This window comes from Oncorhynchus keta, chromosome 34, assembly GCF_023373465.1.
Source record: "Oncorhynchus keta strain PuntledgeMale-10-30-2019 chromosome 34, Oket_V2, whole genome shotgun sequence".
NCBI lineage: Eukaryota > Metazoa > Chordata > Actinopteri > Salmoniformes > Salmonidae > Oncorhynchus > Oncorhynchus keta.
In genome coordinates this window covers 77,156,755-77,166,269 of record NC_068454.1, presented here as the reverse complement: position 1 = coordinate 77,166,269, position 9,515 = coordinate 77,156,755, and the positions used below count along the sequence as shown (strand labels likewise).

Sequence of the window (9,515 nt, the reverse complement as noted above, 5' to 3'; positions counted from 1 at the left end):
TTTACTCTCATCACAGACAACTTTAGCATTTTAACTAATTAACAACTTTGCAACTAATTACTACTTTTTCACTACTTTGCAACTACTTAGCATGTTAGCTAACCCTTCCCCTAACCTTAACTCCTAACCCCTAATCCCTAGCCAAGCTAATGTTAGCCACCTAGCTAAAGTTAACATTAGCGTTAGCCACCTACTTAGCTAACATATCCTATGAATAACATATCCTATGATAACATATCCTATAACATATCCTATCCTATGTCCAGGTCGCAGTTGCAAATGAAAACTTGTTCTCAACTAGCCTACCTGGTTAAATAAAGGTGAAAAAAAATAATGAATTGTAATTCATAACATATCATTCAAAATGGATAATGGACATACTAAACAAAACGTATCATACTAATTTGAGTGATTTTTGTTGACCCCGTCTTTCATCCACAGGAGGTTGGCGGCACCTTAATTGGGGAGGATGGGCTTGTGGAAATGGCTGGAGCTGAATAGGTGGAAAGGTATTAATTGTCATCCACAGGAGGTTGGCGGCACCTTAATTGGGGAGGATGGGCTTGTGGAAATGGCTGGAGCTGAATAGGTGGAAAGGTATTAATTGTCATCCACAGGAGGTTGGCGGCACCTTAATTGGGGAGGATGGGCTTGTGGAAATGGCTGGAGCTGAATAGGTGGAAAGGTATTAACAACATTAAACAAAAGTTTACCATGTTTGAAGCCATTCCATTTATTCCATTCCAGCCATTATTACTAGCCTCAGCAGCCTCCACTGTTTTCATCTACCCCTGAGTCCAGGGTGCAAACTGATTCACTATGCTATGCTATCATCTCACACGTAGACAAGGCAAGATTGCATACAACCATACACAGTAAACACACATGCCCCCCATCCTCTCTCTCTCTCTCTCACACACACACACACACACACACACACACACACACACACACACACACACACACACACACACACACACACACACACACACACACACACACACACACACACACACACACACACACACACACACACACACACACACACACACACACACATGTCAGGTCTTTCCAGCCACGGAACAGAATGACACTCACATGTGCTCCGCAGACAGTGGCGAGGTGCGCCTCCGTTTTGCTTGGAGAAGCAGAAAACAATAGGAGCCAGGAGAATGGCAGGACCGGAGGGGAGGAGAGAGAGGGAGAGAGGGGGAGGGAGAGGAGAAATGCGGAGGGGGGATGCAATAAGAGGGTTGAGTGGTTCTAGTAAATATTTATATTGCATTATGATAGCCAAAGCGTGAGAGTGAAAGAGAGAGAGGCAGAGAGGGAGAGTTATAGAGCGACCACCCCTTTATTAATATTATTCCACACCGCTAAGTTTAGCATTCAACACGTGTCGCCAGTGATGGAGAGAGAGTGAGGAAGGGATAGAGAGAGAGGTTGATGGTTGCTAGGTGACCGGGCGCATATACTGAATTTTAACAAAAGAACAGGGAAAGAGAGAGAGAGAGAGAGAGAAAGAGAGAGAGGGGAGAGAGGGAGGGAGAGAGGTGGAGAGAGATCTGAAAATTGAATACATGTAGAATATATATTCAGATATATATTTTCAGGGGGGAAACACGCAAACGGATACCTCAAAAGGGAAGGATGTGAAAAGAATGGAGGGACGAAGGGAGCGAGGGGGGAAAGGCTCATGAAAAACAGTAAGTGCATGTATTTTTATGAATTCGAGGTGCGGAGGTATTTTGTTAGTTTTTTTCTGTCTCCTAGTTAGAATCATTGTGGTTAGTGGAGCGAAAGCCTGCTACGCGTCATTGAGACGGGAATAGGGTTGCGGGTGTCGGCATCTGTAGAGCCGCTCATGATGGAAAGATGGATGGAGAGGTGGAAACGGCCGGAGCGCGGGGCTTTGACCCCTCTGTCATTGCTGCGCGTGAACACTTACGAGCTCTTATACCCCTCAACGCATAGCCTATCTTGCATATTCGTAGGTTACATAGATACCATATGAAAAACCTCCACATTCAGACACACACACACACACATACTTGTTCAGCAGTTTTCTGGTACTTGCACGAATGCCTGCGGATTTATCAATTGAAGTGGTCATATCTATTGATGTTCATTTTGCAAGGTATGCTTAGGCTACTGTGTATGTGTGCTGTGCTTGTGTGTGTGTGTGTGTGTGTGTGTGTGTGTGTGTGTCTGTGTGTGTGTGTACCCACCATCTTTATCTTAGCTACAGCTTTCAGTAAGATTGTCGATCAATCTTCACTCAATCTATTTATATCTCTGCACGGCATGCTAGGATGGAGAATAGGTTAAGACCACTGCATGCCGAGGTACAGCAGGCTAGGATGGAGAATACGTTAAGACCACTGCATGCCGAGGTACAGCAGGCTAGGATGGAGAATACGTTAAGACCACTGCATGCCGAGGTACAGCAGTCTAGGATGGAGAATACGTTAAGACCACTGCATGCCGAGATACAGCACGCTAGGATGGAGAATACGTTAAGACCACTGCATGCCGAGGTACAGCAGGCTAGGATGGAGAATACGTTAAGACCACTGCATGCCGAGGTACAGCAGTCTAGGATGGAGAATGCGTTAAGATCACTGCATGCCGAGGTACAGCACGCTAGGATGGGGAATACGTTAAGACCACTACATGCCGAGGTACAGCAGTCTAGGATGGAGAATACGTTAAGACCACTACATGCCGAGGTACAGCAGTCTAGGATGGAGAATACGTTAAGATCACTGCATGCCGAGGTACAGCACGCTAGGATGGGGAATACGTTAAGACCACTGCATGCCGAGGTACAGCAGGCTAGGATGGAGAATACGTTAAGACAACTGCATGCCGAGGTACAGCAGGCTAGGATGGAGAATACGTTAAGACAACTGCATGCCGAGGTACAGCAGTCTAGGATGGAGAATATGTTAAGATCACTGCATGCCGAGGTACAGCACGCTAGGATGGGGAATACGTTAAGACAACTGCATGCCGAGGTACAGCAGGCTAGGATGGAGAATACGTTAAGACCACTGCATGCTGAGGTACAGCACGCTAGGATGGAGAATACGTTAAGACCACTGCATGCCGAGGTACAGCAGGCTAGGATGGAGAATACGTTAAGACCACTACATGCCGAGGTACAGCAGGCTAGGATGAAGAATACGTTAAGACCACTACATGCCGAGGTACAGCAGGCTAGGATGGAGAATACGTTAAGACCACTGCACACCGAGGTATAGCACGCTAGGATGGAGAATACGTTAAGACCACTGCACACCGAGGTATAGCACGCTAGGATGGAGAATACGTTAAGACCACTGCACACCGAGGTACAGCAGGCTAGGATGGAGAATACGTTAAGACCACTGCACACCGAGGTATAGCACGCTAGGATGGAGAATACGTTAAGACCACTGCACACCGAGGTACAGCACGCTAGGATGGAGAATACGTTAAGACAACTGCATGCCGAGGTACAGCAGGCTAGGATGGAGAATACGTTAAGATCACTGCATGCCGAGGTACAGAAGGCTAGGATGGAGAATACGTTAAGACCACTGCATGCCGAGGTACAGCACGCTAGGATGGATAATACGTTAAGACCACTGCATGCCGAGGAACAGCAGGCTAGGATGGAGAATACGTTAAGACCACTGCATGCCGAGGTACAGCAGGCTAGGATGGAGAATACGTTAAGATCACTGCATGCCGAGGTACAGCAGGCTAGGATGGAGAAAACGTTAAGACCACTGCATGCCGAGGTACAGCACGCTAGGATGGAGAATACGTTAAGACCACTGCATGCCGAGGTACAGCACGCTAGGATGGAGAATACGTTAAGATCACTGCATGCCGAGGTACAGCAGGCTAGGATGGAGAATACGTTAAGACCACTGCATGCCGAGGTACAGCACGCTAGGATGGATAATACGTTAAGACCACTGCATGCCGAGGTACAGCAGGCTAGGATGGAGAATACGTTAAGACCACTGCATGCCGAGGTACAGCAGGCTAGGATGGAGAATACGTTAAGACCACTGCATGCCGAGGTACAGCAGGCTAGGATGGAGAATACCATAAGACCACTACATGCCGAGGTACAGCAGGCTAGGATGGAGAATACGTTAAGACCACTACATGCCGAGGTACAGCACGCTAGGATGGAGAATACGTTAAGACCACTGCATGCCGAGGTACAGCACGCTAGGATGGAGAATACGTTAAGACCACTGCACACCAAGGTATAGCACGCTAGGATGGAGAATACGTTAAGACCACTGCATGCCGAGGTACAGCAGGCTAGGATGGAGAATACGTTAAGACCACTGCATGCCGAGGTACAGCACGCTAGGATGGAGAATACGTTAAGACCACTGCACACCGAGGTATAGCACGCTAGGATGGAGAATACGTTAAGACCACTGCATGCCGAGGTACAGCACGCTAGGATGGAGAATACGTTAAGACAACTGCATGCCGAGGTACAGCACGCTAGGATGGAGAATACGTTAAGACCACTGCATGCGGAGGTACAGCACGCTAGGATGGAGAATACGTTAAGACCACTGCATGCCGAGGTACAGCAGGCTAGGATGGAGAATACGTTAAGATCACTACATGCCGAGGTACAGCAGGCTAGGATGGAGAATACGTTAAGACCACTGCATGCCGAGGTACAGCAGGCTAGGATGGAGAATACGTTAAGATCACTGCATGCCGAGGTACAGCAGGCTAGGATGGAGAATACGTTAAGACCACTGCATGCCGAGGTACAGCAGTCTAGGATGGAGAATACGTTAAGATCACTGCATGCCGAGGTACAGCACGCTAGGATGGAGAATACGTTAAGACCACTACATGCCGAGGTACAGCACGCTAGGATGGAGAATACGTTAAGACCACTACATGCCGAGGTACAGCACGCTAGGATGGAGAATACGTTAAGATCACTGCATGCCGAGGTACAGCAGGCTAGGATGGAGAATACGTTAAAATCACTGCATGCCGAGGTACAGCACGCTAGGATGGAGAATACGTTAAGATCACTACATGCCGAGGTACAGCAGTCTAGGATGGAGAATACGTTAAGACCACTACATGCCGAGGTACAGCAGGCTAGGATGGAGAATACGTTAAAATCACTGCATGCCGAGGTACAGCAGGCTAGGATGGAGAATACGTTAAGATCACTGCATGCCGAGGTACAGCAGGCTAGGATGGAGAATACGTTAAGACCACTACATGCCGAGGTACAGCAGGCTAGGATGGAGAATACGTTAAGACCACTACATGCCGAGGTACAGCAGGCTAGGATGGAGAATACGTTAAGATCACTGCATGCCGAGGTACAGCAGGCTAGGATGGAGAATACGTTAAGATCACTGCATGCCGAGGTACAGCACGCTAGGATGGGGAATACGTTAAGACCACTGCATGCCGAGGTACAGCAGGCTAGGATGGAGAATACGTTAAGACCACTGCATGCCGAGGTACAGCAGGCTAGGATGGAGAATACGTTAAGACCACTGCATGCCGAGGTACAGCACGCTAGGATGGAGAATACGTTAAGACCACTGCATGCCGAGGTACAGCAGGCTAGGATGGAGAATACGTTAAGACCACTGCATGCTGAGGTACAGCAGGCTAGGATGGAGAATACGTTAAGATCACTGCATGCCGAGGTACAGCACGCTAGGATGGGGAATACGAAGACCACTGGCCGAGGTACAGCAGGCTAGGATGGAGAATACGTTAAGACCACTGCATGCCGAGGTACAGCAGGCTAGGATGGAGAATACGTTAAGACCACTGCATGCCGAGGTACAGCACGCTAGGATGGGGAATACGTTAAGACCACTGCATGCCGAGGTACAGCAGGCTAGGATGGAGAATACGTTAAGACCACTGCATGCTGAGGTACAGCAGCTAGGATGGGAATACGTTAAAATCACTGCATGCTGACAGCACTAGCAAAATCACTGCATGCGAGGTACAGCAGGCTAGGATGGAGAATACGTTAAGACCACTGCATGCTGAGGTACAGCAGGCTAGGATGGAGAATACGTTACAGTATTCTCGAGGTACAGTAGTGGCACAACACCTGTCATTCTCCTTATTTTCACCAATGTATTTGTACTCAAACACTGTTACTTGACTAAATTACCAACGGCAGTGGAAATATGATGTTTTTTTAGCTGAGAGTGTGAGCTCAGTTGTTGTCTTGGTAGATTTGTAAATATACATCTTCGTGTTCTATCCTTTTTGCTCCATAAATAACTTTTGTTCCTAGCATGACTTTATTAATGGACTATAGCTAAGGTAAACATAAATGAAGGCCCAAATTTAAGGCCAGAACCGGAAACTAGAGCTGGAGCTCTGTAGCCAGAGTGGCGAGAGAGTATCTGACCTGTATGAGAGATGGTGTTGCATATCACAGATGTGCTGCAGTGATTCTGGTTGCCATATCAAACTCAAACTCATTGGGATGCGCTGTTCAAGTGTTGCATTATGTTGATGGAAAACAGCGTTTTCACTATAGGCCTACATTCACGCGTGTGTATTTGTAGTCGTCTAGATGCTGGTTCTGATAAGAGCAGTTTCCACTTATTTAGATAGTCAAGCTGGTATCCATTCCCATGGACTATGTTATCATTATTCCTTTATGTTATGTTTGTGCAACTTAAACTTGGCATACATGCCCATCTGCATAACACACACACACACACACACACACACACACACACACACACACACACACACACACACACACACACACACACACACACACACACACACACACACACACACACACACACACACACACACACACACACACACACACACACACACACACACACAGAGGAAAGAGCCCAATCCCCCCTCCACAGACACACTGCAGCAGCAGAGGAATGCATGTGTTGTGGTAATGCCTTCAGTGTCAATACATCACCCCCCCCCTCTCTACTGTTCTATCATACTGTTGCCCACAGAGAGCTCTACTGTATCAGCTGTGAATATGGGAACAGGGGGAGGAGGAGAGAGGGAGAGAGGATTGGGGAAGAGAGGTGAAGTGAGGAGAGAGAGACAGAAGGTGTTAATAAAGGTGGAGGTGAGGATGGGAAAAGACAGCAGAGTGAGGGAGAGGGGAAGAGAAGGTAGAGGAGGAGAGTCAGAGGGAGAGGGGAAGAGAAGGTAGAGGAGGAGAGTCAGAGGAGGAGAGTTAGAGGGAGAGGAGAGTCAGAGGGAGAGGGGAAGAGAAGGTAGAGGAGGAGAGTCATAGGGACTCTACACCTGCATTGCTTGCTGTTTGGGGTTTTAGGCTGGGCTTCTGTACAGCACTTTGAGATATCAGCTGATGTACGAAGGGCTATATAAATACATTTGATTTGATTTGAATTGAAGAGAAGGTAGAGGAGGAGAGTCAGAGGGAGAGGGATAGAGGAGGTAGAGGAGGAGAGTCAGAGGGAGAGGGGAAGAGAAGGTAGAGGAGGAGAGTCAGAGGGAGAGGGGAAGAGAAGGTAGAGCAGGAGAGTCAGAGGGAGAGGGGAAGAGAAGGTAGAGGAGGAGAGTCAGAGGGAGAGGGGAAGAGAAGGTAGAGGAGGAGAGTCAGAGGGAGAGGGGAAGAGAAGGTAGAGGAGGAGAGTCAGAGGGAGAGGGGAAGAGAAGGTAGAGGAGGAGAGTCAGAGGGAGAGGGGAAGAGAAGGTAGAGGAGGAGAGTCAGAGGGAGAGGGGAAGAGAAGGGGGAAGAGAGGAGAGGAGGAGTCAGAGGGAGAGGGGAAGAGAAGGTAGAGGAGAGTCAGAGGGAGTCAGAGGGAGAGGAGGAGAGTCAGAGGGAGAGGGGAAGAGAAGGTAGAGGAGGAGAGTCAGAGGTAGAGGAGGAGAGTCAGAGGGAGAGGGGAAGAGAAGGTAGAGGAGGAGAGTCAGAGGGAGAGGGGAAGAGAAGGTAGAGGAGGAGAGTCAGAGGGAGAGGGGAAGAGAAGGTAGAGGAGGGAGAGTCAGAGGGAGAGGGGAGAGAGAAGGTAGAGGAGGAGAGTCAGAGGGAGAGGGGAAGAGAAGGTAGAGGAGGAGAGTCAGAGGGAGAGGAGGAAGAGAGGGAGAGGAGGAGAGTCAGAGGTAGAGGAGGAGAGTCAGAGGGAGAGGGGAAGAGAAGGTAGAGGAGGAGAGTCAGAGGGAGAGGGGAAGAGAAGGTAGAGGAGGAGAGTCAGAGGGAGAGGGATAGAGGAGGAGAGTCAGAGGGAGAGGGGATGAGAAGGTAGAGGAGGAGAGTCAGAGGGAGAGGGGAAGAGAAGGTAGAGGAGGAGAGTCAGAGGGAGAGGGGTAGAGGAGGAGAGTCAGAGGGAGAGGGGAAGAGAAGGTAGAGGAGGAGAGTCAGAGGGAGAGGGGAAGAGAAGGTAGAGGAGGAGAGTCAGAGGGAGAGGGGAAGAGAAGGTAGAGGAGGAGAGTCAGAGGGAGAGGGGAAGAGAAGGTAGAGGAGGAGAGTCAGAGGGAGAGGGATAGAGGAGGAGAGTCAGAGGGAGAGGGGAAGAGAAGGTAGAGGAGGAGAGTCAGAGGGAGAGGGGAAGAGAAGGTAGAGGAGGAGAGTCAGAGGGAGAGGGGAAGAGAAGGTAGAGGAGGAGAGTCAGAGGGAGAGGGGAAGAGAAGGTAGAGGAGGAGAGTCAGAGGTAGAGGAGGAGAGTCAGAGGGAGAGGGGAAGAGAAGGTAGAGGAGGAGAGTCAGAGGGAGAGGGGAAGAGAAGGTAGAGGAGGAGAGTCAGAGGGAGAGGGGAAGAGAAGGTAGAGGAGGAGAGTCAGAGGGAGAGGGGAAGAGAAGGTAGAGGAGGAGAGTCAGAGGGAGAGGGGAAGAGAAGGTAGAGGAGGAGAGTCAGAGGTAGAGGAGGAGAGTCAGAGGGAGAGGGGAAGAGAAGGTAGAGGAGGAGAGTCAGAGGGAGAGGGGAAGAGAAGGTAGAGGAGGAGAGTCAGAGGGAGAGGGGAAGAGAAGGTAGAGGAGGAGAGTCAGAGGGAGAGGGATAGAGGAGGAGAGTCAGAGGGAGAGGGGATGAGAAGGTAGAGGAGGAGAGTCAGAGGGAGAGGGGAAGAGAAGGTAGAGGAGGAGAGTCAGAGGGAGAGGGGAAGAGAAGGTAGAGCAGGAGAGTCAGAGGGAGAGGGGAAGAGAAGGTAGAGGAGGAGAGTCAGAGGTAGAGGAGGAGAGTCAGAGGGAGAGGGGAAGAGAAGGTAGAGGAGGAGAGTCAGAGGGAGAGGGGAAGAGAAGGTAGAGGAGAGGAGAGTCAGAGGGAGAGGGGAAGAGAAGGTAGAGGAGGAGAGTCAGAGGGAGAGGGGAAGAGAAGGTAGAGCAGGAGAGTCAGAGGGAGAGGGGAAGAGAAGGTAGAGGAGGAGAGTCAGAGGTAGAGGAGGAGAGTCAGAGGGAGAGGGGAAGAGAAGGTAGAGGAGGAGAGTCAGAGGGAGAGGGGAAGAGAAGGTAGAGGAGAGGAGAGTCAGAGGGAGAGGGGAAGAGAA

General features: G+C 49.7%; 1 protein-coding gene across 1 annotated transcript in view; it reads left to right on the top strand.

The window, feature by feature from the left end:
- Positions 1-1,299: 1,299 nt before the first annotated feature.
- The window catches only part of LOC118378969 (glutamate receptor ionotropic, NMDA 2D-like), a 237,505-nt gene continuing 229,289 nt past the window's right edge, over positions 1,300-9,515 (top strand). The window contains exon 1 of the mRNA XM_052492672.1: positions 1,300-1,706. The gene's annotated coding sequence lies outside the window, so the exon portion shown is untranslated. The remainder of the gene's footprint in view (positions 1,707-9,515) is intronic.